The sequence below is a fragment of the Mustela erminea genome, chromosome 8, assembly GCF_009829155.1.
Source record: "Mustela erminea isolate mMusErm1 chromosome 8, mMusErm1.Pri, whole genome shotgun sequence".
NCBI lineage: Eukaryota > Metazoa > Chordata > Mammalia > Carnivora > Mustelidae > Mustela > Mustela erminea.
In genome coordinates this window covers 44,586,728-44,601,746 of record NC_045621.1, presented here as the reverse complement: position 1 = coordinate 44,601,746, position 15,019 = coordinate 44,586,728, and positions in this window count along the sequence as shown.

Here is a 15,019-nt window from a genome sequence, read left to right as displayed (position 1 = left end):
ATTAATGGGTGGGTGGCTCCCATTAAAGTGGATTAAAGTGGATTAAAGTCTCTGCCTTCAGCTCGGGTCATGATCCCAAAGTCTAGCGATTGAGCCCCACATCAGGCTCTCTGCTCATCGGGGAGCCTGCTTCCCCCCCGCCTCTGCCTGCCTCTCCGCCTACTTGTGCTCTCTCTCTCTCTCTCTCTCTGTCAAATAAATAAATAAAATCTTAAAAAAAAACTTGATTAATAAACCCGAAGTCGTAGTCATAGAAATTATCCAATTAAAGCATCAGAGATAAAAAGACCCCAAATAAAGGAACAGAGCCTCAGAAATTTGAGTCCAATATCAATACATTTAGCATATGAATATCAGAAGGAAAGCAGAGGGGAGAAAAATATCTGAAGGAATAATGGTTGAGATATTTCTGAATTTGTTATAAATTATAAATCCATAGATCAAAACAACAAACCCTGATGAGTAAAAATAAATGTATAATGATATGTCAATCATTATAATTTCATTATATATATATATATACATACATATATATGTGTGTATATATATATATATATATATATATATATATATATATGGGTTCATACTATAGAGCCTTATGACCATCCTAACAATCCCCTGTGCTCCACCTGTTCCTCCCTCCCTTCCTTCTACCCCTGGCAACCACTCATCTTCTTATTGTCCACATAGCTTTCCCTTTTCCAGAATGTCATATAGTTGGGATCATACAGTATATAGTTTTTTTCAGATTTCCTTCTTTCACTTAGAAATACGCATTTTAGATTCCTCTATTTCTTTTCATGGCTTTTATTTCATTTCCTTTTAGTGTTGAATAATATTCCACTATCTGGATGTACTATAATGTATTTATTCAGTCACCTCCTGAAGGACATCTTGGTTGCTTCCAATTTGGAGAAATTATGAATAAAGCTGCTATAAACATCCATGTGCAGGTTTTGTGTGAACATAAGTTTTCAGCTCCTTTGGGTAAATATCAAGGAGTGCAGTTTCTGGATCATATGGTAAGACTATGTTTAATTTTGTAAGAAAACACTAAATTGTCTTCCAAAGTGGCTGCTCTATTTTGCATTCCCACCAGCAGTGAGTAAGGGTTTCTGTTGCTCTACAACCTCAGCCATATTTGATGGCATCAATATTCTGGATCTGGGCCATTCTAATAGGTACATAGTGGTATCTCATTGTTTTAATTTGCATTTCCTGATAGCATGTGGTGTGGTGCATTACTTCATACGCTATTTTCAATCTGTATGTCTGCTTTGGTAAGATGCCTGTTACGGTCTCTGACCCAGTTTTTAATTGGGTTGTTTATTTTGTTGTTGAGTTTTAAGAGGTCTGTGTATGTTTTGGATAGTAGTCCTTTATCAGAGTATCCTTTGGAAATACTTTCTTCCATTCTGTGCTTTGTCTTCTCATTCTCTTGACATTGTTTTTTTGGAAAGAAGAAGTTTTTTAACTTTAATGAAATCCAGCTTGTCAATGATTTCTTTCATGGATCACGTATTTGTTGTTGTGTGGAAACAGTCAACTTCATACCCAAGGTCATGTAGGTTTCCTTTTATCTTATCTTCTAAGAGTTTTACATTTTTGTATTTCACATTTAAATACAAGGTCTGTGGTCTATTTTCAGTTAATTTTTGTAAGGGGTATAAGATCTGTGTCTAATTGTTTTGGTGTGTGTGTGTGTGTGTGTGTGTGTGTATTGCATGTGGATATCCCAGTTGTTCCAGTGCCATTTGTTGAAGACTACCTGCCCTATCACATTGTCTTTGTTCTTTTGTCAAAGATCAATTGACTATATTTATGGGGGTCTATTTCTATTTCTGGCCTCTTTATTATGTTCCCTTGGTCCATTTGTCTGTTCTTTTGCCAATACCACACTGTCTTTATTACCATGGCTTTATAGTCAGTCTTGAAGTCAGGTAGTGCCAGTCTTCCAACCTTGATCTTTAATATAGTCTTAGCTATTTTGGGTCTCTTGCCTTTCCATGTAAACCTTAAAAATAGTTTGTCAATATGCACAAAATTACTTTCTGGGATTTTGATTGAAATTGCATTGAATCTGTAGACCAACTTGGAGAGAACTAATATCTTGATAATATCAAGTCTTTCATATAAATTAACATGAAACCTCCCTCCATCTCTTTAGTTCTTTGAATTCATTCATCAGTTTTGTTATTTTCCTCATATATTTCATCCATATTTTGTAAGATTTAGACCTAAGAATTTCACTTGGGGTGGGGGTGCTAATGTAAATTACATGGTTTTTAATTTCATATTCCACCTGCTCATTGCTGATACATAAGAAAGCCATTAACTTTTGTATATTAACTTGCATCCTGCAATCTTGCTATAATCACTTAATTCCAAGAGCTTTTGTCAATCCTTCTGGATTTTCCACATGAACAATCATATCAAATCTTATCATCTAAGAGGAAAGATAGTTTTATTTCCTCTCCGTAGGAGAAAGTCTATGTACTTTTTAAATATTTATTTATTTATTTTTGCTTTATTTCATTAGCTCAGACTTCCAGCACAGTTTAGAAACAGGAGTTGTGAGAGGGGAGATCCTTGCCTTGTTTCCAATGTTACTGGGAAATCTTTTTATTTCTTACTATTAAGCATGACATTAGCTGTGGATTTAGTAGATATTCTTTATCAGGTTGAGGAAATTCCTCTTGATCCTTAGTTTACTAAGAGTTTTATCATGAGTGGGTGTTGGATTTTGTCAAAAGATTTTCTGCATTTATTGATGATGATAATGTGATTTTTCTTTTGCAAGCCACTGATGTGATGGATTACATTAATTGATTTTTGAATGTTACTCAATTTCATGCTCACAGTTGCTTCTTTCTTTTTTTGTTCATCTCTAATTCTTAATGATCAATACCTACCTCCCCTCATTGTGTATCAGGACTCTCCATCTGGGGATGGAAGTTCAATCTTGATTTATCTTCTGGTAGCCTACTGTAGGTTTGACATGACTCTCAGGAATGAGGGTTAGTGGAGTGTCTACATCTTTGCCTTCCTGAGAACTGTTTTACACTTGTTTCATGCACAAAGTTTACAAAATGCCCAACCCTGTTCAGTTCTGATAGATGAGAGGCATTTATGTGGCTCTAGCAGACTGAGATGGGAATGGGTGTTGTGTTGTCAAGGTCTCTAAATGTGCTACAGTATCTGGTCTGTGAGTCTTTTGTTAGTTGGTTGGTACAGATGTAGAACACACAATCCTTCACCCCCTTGCTGGCCTTATGTCCTCTTGCCCCTTGGGTGAGCCCATTGCCCTCTGAGTGAGAGGAGACACCTCTTACCAGCTCTCCTTTCCCTATGCAGCACTGGGTTGTGTGGTAGGAATGGTTGTCTCATCTAGCTGAAGTGAGAGGAAGGGATAAATGTGAACAAGTGTGGTGTCATCCTGTCCTACAATGGGCTGTATTATGAGGTGTTTCCAGAGACTTCTAGTGTTTATTGGATTTTTCATTCTTCATCAGTCCTATTTATTGGGGCAGGGGGCACAATGATTGACAACTTGGAAGTATTCCCATTTGCTTTTTTGCTTAGAAACATTTGCCAAGTGGTCACCGATGCTGGCTGTCACGGAATTTGCAGCAACCTTCCTTTCTTGTGAGACCTCCTCCAGCTGGAGTGACCTTATCTGGTTCATCTCGCCCACTTTGGTTGAGGAGATTGAGACCAAGGCACCAAAGGATCTTGCCCAACACCCCTACCTTTTCTGACCCCAACTCAGATCACTTTTTCAGAGTTCTTTTCCTTTACAACACAACCTGCTCTAAACATGTGGCTTATTTCTGCCATTTAGGTTTGGTATGGCATCTAAGAAAAAGCTTCCTTCCTGAAGGGATTAAGATTCCAAATGTTTGGAAGTATGCAGCAATTTGGATCTTCTGTACATAATTGCTGTCTTCAGGATGCAGGCTGGGCTTGTCCGGATGTGTGAGGATGAGGTTGAGCTGGCCTCCTTTGCACAGCATCTGTCTGCCCGCTGTGGGCTTCCAGCCAAAGCCCTGTGCCTCTGCTTTTACTCAGACACACGCATGGACCCCTGGAGACTGCAGGCGGGCAGCCCAGGAACACATCAAACACAAGATCCTTAATTTCTTAGCACCACAGAGAAAGGGGAGGGGATGCTCACTTAGAAAATTCAGTCTATCTTACACATTAGGTTTCTGATAGTTTTAGCTCTTGTCTAAGTTTACTAAATTTTTAGCATGATCAAGTGAAACCCACACAGCTCAGCTATTTAGAATTGGACATATGAACCTGAAAGCCTTGTTGCTTCTGCTTTTTCAGAAACTGGCAAGTCTTATAGCCTCAGACAATAGCTTATACACCGCAGAAAAATGTAGAAATGCACATAAATCAACTTGTAAATTAAATATTGCTTAAGAGGAGCAACTTTTCATAAAATTTTGAGGCTACTGGGGAAAATGTGTGTGTGTGTGTGTGTGTGTGTGTGTGTGTTGTGGATATGGATGTGGGACTTTAAAAAGTATTGATGTATTTGCAATACTTAGAGGTCAAGAATCTCATCCTTGGTCTAAGAACATTGAAAGTTTTACTTTTAAATGATCAGTTTGCTTTTTTTTTTTTTTCAGAAAAACAGTATTCATTATTTTTTCACCACACCCAGTGCTCCATGCAATCTGTGCCCTCTATAATACCCACCACCTGGTACCCCACCCTCCCACACCCCCGCCACTTCAAACCCCTCAGATTGTTTTTCAGAGTCCATAGTCTCTTATGATTCACCTCCCCTTCCAATTTACCCCAACTCCTTTCTCCTCTCTAACACCCCTTGTCCTCCATGATATTTGTTATGCTCCACAAATAAGTGAAACCATATGATAATTGACTCTCTCTGCTTGACTTATTTCACTCAGCATAATCTCTTCCAGTCCCGTCCATGTTGCTACAAAAGTTGGGTATTCATCCTTTCTGATGGAGGCATAATACTCCATAATGTATATGGACCACATCTTCCTTATCCATTCATCCATTGAAGGGCATCTTGGTTCTTTTCATGGTTTGGCGACCGTGGCCATTGCTGCTATAAACATTGGGGTACAGATGGCCCTTATTTTCACGACATCTGTATCTTTGGGGTAAATACCCAGGAGTGCAATTGCAGGGTCATAGGGAAGTTCTATTTTTAATTTCTTGAGGAATCTCCACACTGACAGTACAGACAAAAGGTTGATATCCAGGATCTATGATGAACTCCTCAAACTCAACACACACGAAACAGGCAAACATATCAAAAAATGGGAAGAAGATATGAACAGACACTTCTCTAATCAAGACATACAAATGGCTATCAGACACATGAAAAAATGTTCATCATCATTAGCCCTCAGGGAGATTCAAATTAAAACCACATTGAGATATCACCTTACACCAGTTAGAATGGCCAAAATTAACAAAACAGGAAACAACATGTGTTGGAGAGGATGTGGAGAAAGGGAAACCCTCTTACACTGTTGGTGGGGTCAGTTTGCTTTTAAATGATCATATCTAACATGTTCAGATACAGAAGATGTAGAAACTGCTCCCATAAAATAATTATGGCAAGAATTTTAAAAATACTTGGGGATAAAACTTTGTTAAGGTTTCCCTCCCCAAAATATTGTTAACCTTCACAAATCTGACCATTCATCCTTGAACGTAACTGTAAGGAATTATATTCTTCCCCAACTCTGAAGAGTAAGTGGCTTTCTGCATGTGCTGTTTGTTCTGCTTGGATCCCCTTCCCTCTCTGTGCTGACCCATCACATCTTTCCCATCCAGCAGCCTCTCCATCCCTTTGGGGTCACAGTGAGGAGTAGGTTTGTGCTCTGCTACCCAAATGTCCCCAAATAATAGTTATTCTCACCCTGCACTGAGAACACAGGTCAAAGTTTCTCGCCACTGAGCTTTTACCCCATGAGCACAGGGTGTACCTGCTTTGTTCCTCCCCCCTTCCTCAAAGCCCAGCCAGTGTTGAACAGTGGGGTGAGAGAGATGGTTACAGCAGTCGCAAGGGCAAGAAATGGGAAAGGAAAAGGACCTTAGAAAGGTAATAGACTTGTGTTCCAGAAAGATGCACTGCTACTGTATCACAGGAAAAATGCCTCATGGCACCTGACACAGATAGCTTCCTGTGGCCCCCATGAACCCATAGTTCCCCTGGATACTCTCCTTCCCCTTCACACTCTTCCCCCTTTGGTGCTGCTTCTCACCCCAGTGGTCTCATGCTGTCTTCTCATCTGCTGCTACTTTCCCCACTGCTCCTGTGGTGACAAGGACAGTGTATACAACAACATCTGTCACCCATTTCACCATTATACACAACAGCCAAGGCATGGGAATACCCAGTGTCCATCAGCAGATGAATGTGTAAAGATGTGGTATAGTGTATACAGGGGAATATTATTCAGCCACAAAAATGGAAGGAAATCCTACCATTTGCAACAACGTGGATGGACCAAGGGTACTTAATGTATCTTAGGAAAAATTTTATGTAAATAAAAATAGAATAATCCCAATTTGAGAAAGAACAGTATCCTACTAATTAACAAACTTTCTGCACCTCTAATTTACCAAAATCCCGTTTCTCTGAGTGCTAGATCTTTTTTCTTGAAAGTCAAATGGCAAAATATAGTAGTAAAGACCTTAAAGGCACTATGCTAAGTGAAATGAGTCAGATGGAGATAAATGCCACATGATCTTACTTCTATGTGGAATCCAAACAAAACAAAACAAAACTTCTAGACACAGAGAACAATTGGTGGTTTCCAGAGAAAAGGTGCTGGATGATGGCTGAAATGGGTGAAGAAGTCAAAAGATATAAACTTCCAGTTATAAGATAAATAAGTCCTGGGCATGCAGTGTACAGCAGGTGATGATAGTTAGTACAACTGTATTATATATTTGAAAGCTGTGAAGAAAATAGATTTGAAAATTTCTCACAAACAGAAAAGAAATCATAATTACGTGAAGCAAAGGATGTTAAGAAAGCATACTGTGGTGGTTGTTGTGTAATATACACATACATCAGTATTTGCACACATTCAAGTAATAGAACCATGTGTGTCAGTTATATGTCAATAAAGGTGAAAAAACAAGGTTAGAAGCCTTCAGTGGAATAGAAAGATAATGAAACTAATATTTAATCAAAGTGTTTATCAATAATAAAATAAAATAATAAACTAACTTCTGAACCAGATATAGCCAGCTACCTAGCCAGCTAGATAAGAGAGAGAGAGAGAGAAGATAGATAATAGATAGATAGATAGATAGACAGATGATGGATGGCTGGCTTCCATGAGCCAGACAGGGAACTAAGTTTATTACCATGTTTTATCTTACTTAACTCCCGAACCAAATCTAGGGTATAGACAGTGTTTTGGATGGAGTTCAGGAAACCTACTTACCTACATAAAATACTCTGTGAACACTGGGCTCACCACCTCCAAACTATCCCACAGGATCCTCTCCATCTAGCTACATTCAATAACCACATTTCTTTTTTAATTTCATAGCCTTCAGAGGACTCAGCACTGGAATAAACATATAGCAGATGCCCAATAAAGGATGGCCCATGATTTGTTGCCAAGGTCACTGGTGATTCAGGTGGACTGAAGGCATATTGCAGGGCATGCTATATCCATAGTTATTTGGGCCCCCAACAGGCAAATTCTGTCTCCCTTAAAACTTAAATTGATGATAAACATAAAATTGAAAATGTCCGTTTAATTTTACACATTTAATTACTGAGATTAAGTCCTATGATAATAGAATTGTTATAAGTAAGACATTTGGAAGCCCCCCAAATTTACTAATATCACTGGAGCAATGGTTAATATAAAAAAATTCCTGTACAACCAAAGGATTTGTCTGTTCCCATAGGAGAGATTTGGCCCCTTCATTCTTGTTCAGACATACCAGATCATGTGCTTAACACACAAACTAAAAATCCATCTATAATTAGCTCTGCCTAAGAGTGAATAAAAGGCATTCCAGAAAAAGGTCTTCAGCAAAATAACATTAAAATGGCCATATGTTTAACTTGGCTTCAAGTTGCAAAATATCACAGCATTATATGATATTAATGTTGTAAACTTATATGGGTCTTTCAAGTGATCCAACAACTAAAGAAGAGAAAGTTAAGTTAAATTAAAAAGGAGGCAAAAGCTCAAGATACACGGAAAGAAATACTCAAAATGTTTATTTTTTAAAAACAGTTCAGGTAATTCCACTGTCCATATTGGAACTTTCCTATTTACAAACACTGGACTGATTTTCGGAAAGACTTTGGATTCCTGATATGTATCAGGGCTTCAGTACAGACATCTGGTGGACAGAGCAGCTAAGTATACATTCCTTCATTGTTTGTAGTCTCCTAGTTATTCTGTTTTCTTTTCCTGCAAAACTAATGGATAGTGAACCCTATAGAGGGGGGGCTAACCAGCCCCCATATCAACAACTTTATCTCATTAATGAAACACCGAGTGCACTGAGCAGGGGTCCTCTTTCATAGCCCATTGAAATATTCCTCTATATCTATCTGGTATTTTTAATTCCTTAATTGTTTATAATTATGAAATAAATACATATTTACTATAAACAAAATCTGGAAAATGCCAAATAGTATGAAAGTTATCCAAAAATTCTTTTTCCAATAATGATAGAATAGGTAATTCCTGCCAACCTTTCAGCTGAGAAAAAAAAAAAACTAGAAAATCTGGACCATTAAAAAAAATCTATTGGAAGACATCAGATGGCTAATAATGTGAAGAAACATAAGGCAATGCTCCAGGAAAAGAAAGAAACTCAGAAAGCCCAGATTTTCCCCAGGGCCATATATCTATTCCACAAAAAACATTTGAGAAGCTGAGCAGTGCTTCGGAGTCACAGGGATAAGAAGAAAAATAAAGACTGCCAAGGAGAGAGTTTGAGGAATATCTGAAGATTATAGAGTATACAAGACAACCAGAAATAAATAATTCTTACAAGGACAGCACCCAGCTTCCTCTCAGACCCTGATCAGTTAAAGTCATCTGGGATTATGAATGCCTCTAATCACCTTTCAGAAACAAACATAAATTACCTCCAGAGAAACAACAATGCTATTCCATACCTCAATTACCTCCCCAGTTTTTCATACACCTTATCTGGAACTCAATAAAAACAAATAACCAGACTTATGAGATGATGAGGATTAAAAAAAAGAAGAAGAAGAAGAGGAAAAAGAAAAGAAAAGACCAATCAAGGGAAACAAATGGACCTTAAGGGGTTTGGATAATGGCATTATGAGACAGACTTTAAAATAATGACCATGGAGGGATGCCCGTGTGGCTCAGTCATTTAAGCTGCTGCCTTTGGCTCAGGTCATGATTCCAGGGTCCTGGGATCAAGTCCTACATCGGGCTCCTTGTTCAGCAAGGAGTCTGCTTCTCTCTCTGCTTCTGCCTGCCACTCTGCCTGCTTGTGCACTCTCTCTCTCTCTCTCTCTCTGATAAATAAATAAAAATAAATAAATAAAATGTTTTTTAAAATAATGATCACAAGTATGTTTAAGTAAATAAAAGACAGGATGGAAGTTTTTTTCAAAGAACTTGAAACTTTCAAAAATGGAAATTGTGGCAGGGAGAAAACAGAACACAGGGACACAGTGGATGAATTCAGTGGAAGGTTAGACACAGCTGAAGAGAGAATTAGAGAACTTAAGAATAGAAGGAAATACCCAGACTGACCAACAGAGATGCACAGGTAACGAGACACTTGATAACAAGACCTAAGGCATTATTCAGTTTCCAGAGGGAGGAAAGAGAGATGTACCAGAACTTCAGCAAGCACAGAATGTAGCGAAGGATTCTTCGGAATGAAGAATCAGGATTCTTCACAGAATGAAGCACAGGATTCCTATAACATCTGGAAACACAGAAAAATGTATACAGTGTTTTCAAGAAGATCTTCAGTCTCTAAAAACAGAAGTATATCATTGTCATTCCCAGATTTACAGACACACACTATGGAATCAAAACCACTACCACCAAAAAGCAGTGGGAGTATGAGTAAAAGCCATATGGAAATATTCATTTGCTTTGACAAAAAAGGAATAGGTTTTTGATTAACTTATAGGTAAAAAGTGGTAATGAGTGAGGGTCAAAAGATGCAATTCAGACTAGCAAACCAAGTAGTAGAAGCTTAAATAAACAGAAGAGGGAAGGACTAAGGACATTATATGAAGGGATATAATGTATAAGTACAAATGTTATATGAATATAAGTATTTAAATTCTACAAAATTATATAAAAACACAAAATTTCCTAAATACTAAGTGAATAACAAAAAGATAAAAAATAAAACAGACAATATGGTAGAAGAACTGCAGTGGCTCTAACATATTTTACAAGATCAATATGTATTAAAGAATATGACAGGAGCGGAGAATTCCAAGTTCGGTCAGTGGAGGAAGGTTAAAGGGAAAAAATTACTGATTAGAAGGAAGGTACTTTAAGACTAACTCAAAAAGCCAAGCCAAACTCCATGCTGAGTGTAAGAGACATGCCTCACAGAATGTGAGTTAGGAAAGACACTAAAAAAAGAGAACAGGCAAATGGAAAGAAAGCAGGGGTTGTGCTCTTGATATACAACAAGGTAGAATCCAGGCAAAAGAGTATCAAATGAGACAAGAATGACAGTTTCTAGTGCTACAAGCTATAATTAGGAGTGGAGATGAAATAATACTTATATTCCAAATGATGCAGCAAGACTCGTAACAGTAACGACAAAAGATACAAGGAGAAAGGTTAATCAGGAAGGTTAGCATCAGTGTGCAGCTCTCAGCTAAAGATGGGTTCGGTGGACACCAACAGACCAAAATGGAAACAGAAAGAAAACCTACATGGTTTACCCAGTAAGGTGCATGTCAAACCCTGATCTTATAGCAAAGACAGCATGTATACTTAAAACATTCTTGAAAACCCATTGTCTTCCAAGCCACAAAGCAAAGCTCAGGAAATCCCAGAAAACAGAATTAATATGAACAGTATTTTCTGTTCATAATGAAACAAAACTCAAAATTAATAACAAAAAGTCCTTTCCATGAGACAATTAGAAAAACCTGTCAATTAAAAAGTCTGGGGTCAAAGGCTAAAACTAGACCTAAATTGTAGAATTTCTTAAAAGAATGATGATAATAGAAAGGTCGCAGTGAAATCAATGGAATAAAATTAAAGGAGTAATCAGAAGAAAGTTTATAGTTTATGTTTAACTAAATCACTAGAAGATGAAACAGTAAAAGGAAATATTCCACCCAATATACCAGGAAAAGGGAAAGAAAGTAATTTTTTAAAAAGCAAAATGAAGAAAATAAAGATAAAGGCTGAAATTAATTCATTACAAAAATAAAAACAATGCAATTAATAAATAAACTTAAATCCCTTTTATTTGAAAAAAGAAAGAAAAATAAAGCAAGCCACAAGCCAAACCAATCATAAAAAAAGGAAAACACAAACACACAAAACAAGAAATGACAAGGGTGATAGTCATTAAAATAATGGAATTTTTAAAAAACAAGAAGCCACTTTGCAAAACTAAATGTAAATAAATTTGAAAATCTCAAAGTAGTGAGAACTTCCTAGGAAAATACAATTTATCAAAACTGACCCCTGTAGAGACAGAGAGTTTCCTTAGACCACTCCCGAGATGAGTCATGGAACACGATCACAGACCTACACCCTGAAAAGCACCGGACCCACCCAGTGGAGTATGTGGAGTCAGCCCCCGGATCCAGCAATCTGCCTCACAGACAGATGCCAGGAGCATCTTCCCTGGGCTCGGGCAGGAAGGAAGAGTCTCTCCAGCACCTCGGCCACTGCCCGCACCAGAAGAGCTGTACCTTCCACATAGTGATGGCATTCATTTCCACAGGCAGTCTGGACAACCAGACAAACTGCTTGTCCCTCCAAGTATGACTGCAGACAGTGGGACCTCATTCCTGCCCAGGGACCACTGTCCCACTCCGCTTGGGAAAGGCGGCTTGGGCAACTCGAAAGCAGTTCCCATTCTGTGTTTCTATTGTTGGAGTCGGTGTCCCGCGTGGAGCTGCCCCAGGGGCCTCAGCCCGAGCCTCACGGCATTCCAGAGCAAGCCTGATGAAACAGATGGTTTTCTTCAGCTTGCAGAGACAAGAGGCTTGGATTAAGTTTTTTTAATTTACTTCAAATGCATCTATTATAAGAGTTAAGCAATTTTTGTCTTCCGGTTCTAGAATAATCTTTAAAGTTTGAAACTGTGTGTGTCTGAGTTAAGTCGTCTCTTTCTTTGTTGTATTTTTTTGTCTCCATTCGACATTGAAGAAAAAAGCCAACTGACAAAATTCCAAATGTTTACCCTTCCAAATGACCAAGACGCAAGAGTATGCCTCACAGGGCCATTCCTGCTCTAGAGAGGAGACAAAGGGGAAATCATGTCTCCTCGCCAGCTCCGCTGTGGTTCACACACAGAAGTCGATGGAGTAGGAGTCGGGTTTTTAAAAATTCAAACTCAGCGAAGCAAGCATTTCTGCTAACGTGAACGTTTCTTTGCCAGCTGGCCATGCTGTGTTGTGTAGACCATCCAAGGCAACTTGCTAGAGTTTGGTTACTCAAAGACTCCTTGCAGAATGGAGCCAAGATGTGTCCTCTTCAGGTTGTGCTCGGGTTCCAACAGACGACGGGGGAAGTACAATGTGTGTCCAAAAGTAGAAATAGCTTTCTTCCCAGAATTCTGTTTCTGAGCCACAGGCCAACGCTTGAATCCCTTGGACACAAGAATCCATGAGCTCCATAAATTATAAAAGGTCCCGTCTCACACAAGACCTTTGGTGAGGGCTTTCACAGGACCCTCCAGGCTCATTGAGAGCAACTCTGTAGAGGTCAGCCGGCTGACTGGCTTAGAGATATCCCAGCTTTGGGGTTTGTCTCTTCTCAGATACCACACAGACCCTAACAGCCTAGGGCCCCACGGACAAGACAGAACTGTCAACACACGGAGGTCTGTTTGGGGTCCGAGGTACCAGTTAGGGAGGAGACCTGCATGGGTTTCAGCCCACGCTGGACCTCGTGCACCGGGGCCTTAGTGTGTCTTCATCAGAACATCTTGTAGGTTGTAAAACGGAAACCAACCACAAGCAAATCATCCTAACAGTCTGTTGTGGGGGGGGACATAGAGGGCAGACGAAGGTATCAGGGATGTGAAGGGGGAGTTGGAGAGACGAGGGTGAGCAGCTCAGCAGAAGCTGAGATCCCTCCCCTGCCCCAGAAGCAAATGCCAATTTGGCTGGGCAAGAAGGCATTCCTAATAGAAAAAGAGCCCACAGCTCAGACCCCGGAAAATTCACAGTCTGGCTGGAGCCGTGAGAGCTGAGGAAGGAGTCACAAGAGAGGACTGAGACGCAGAGTAAGGAGCCAGAAAACTCTTGATAAATACCAAGCAGAGAAAGGCACACACAGGCACAGAAGTCCTGGGACAGAGAGTAAAGAAGACTGGAGGGAGCCCATGCAGGGTGCAGTGTGTGTGTGTGTGTGTGTGTGTGTGTGTGTGTGTGTGTGCGCGCACGTGCAGGGTGGGGGAGGGCTGGGCTCCTGGCTCGGGGAGAGGTTGGAGGAGTTGGTCTGAGGTGGGGTGCTGCGGCCGGCTGAGCAGAGGCTAGCTCACCCCACTTCTCTCCCCAAGAACATGTAGCAAACAAACGTATGGAACACATCTCTTGATCAAAAAGCTCTGTCCTCCATCCTCAGGAAAGGTCGGGCTGCGAGAGCTTGGACCACAACAGACGCAGGGAAGCTTGGCCCGTGGTCTCTCACGAGAGAGGAAGACACGCGGTCAGCTGCGCAGCAAAGTGCTCCCAGATGAGCCGCTGGAAACACAACACACGGGAGCCGCGAGCTGTTAGACTTGGAATCACCTTTAAAGGCTGGTGCTGGGACTTCTGAGTGCTGAGCGCCCCGCCCCCGACTCCCCCTGCTCTCTCCCTAACACCCCTTGCTCTTTCTCTTTGAGCCTCCCCCTCTCTGACAACCCCCCCCCCCCCGCCTCTCTCTCTCCAACCACCCCTTACACTCTCTCTCTGACCACCCCCCTCCCTCTCTCTAACTCCCCTGTCTCCCTCTCTGTCTCTCTGTCTTTCTGTCTCACATCTGCTGAGCGTCCCGATGGCCGTGGTAAACCTGAACTTGGTTTATGGAGCCAGTCGAGGCTGCTGGGCTGGGGGCTACTGCGATGCTCAGCCACATCCCACAGCCCAGTGTCCCCTCTCCTCCTGCTCCCACAGTCATGGGGCTTTGGTCCCTCTCACCTTGTCGCCCCTCTTACAAAGACCCCATGAGTAGATTGCGTTCATGGAAAGCCGGGATAATCTCCCAGTTCCACAGCCCTGCCTGCAACACACCTGGAGTCCCTTTTCCATCTCAGGCAGCATCTCAGATTCACCCACTCCACACATTGGTGGTGAGGGTTGGGGATGATTATGGGGCTCCCCCCTTCTGGAAAAGAATCCTGTGGGCAAATTCAGCCTCCCGTGAGCCCTGCTGACCTGGCCACGTGGCACAGAGTCTGCCCCAGGCACTGGGTCTCGGAAGTGAGGGAGCAGCCCCAGGAGCACACCCGGGAGGCTCGCCACATGGGGGAGATCAGCCACATGGGGCAGCGGGGGGCCATGTGATAGGACCAAATGGTCTCCACTAAGGCTGACAGATTCTGTCACCCAGCCCAGCACAACCCCGGGGAGAGCCCAGTTCCTTAGAAACACCAAGGTGAAAAAAAAAAAAGAAACACCAAGGTGGTCCACCGGGTGGGGGTGCCCCTAGGTCCCCACCAGGACACCTCCTGTGCTCCTCCAGACTCCCCTGCTCCCTCCTGGAGGAGGCACAACCATGCCCATCTGTGGCATGTGGGGTCTCGCTCCAGGCCTGGCAGCTGCCTGTAAGGACGAGCCATCTGAGCGTTAACGGGA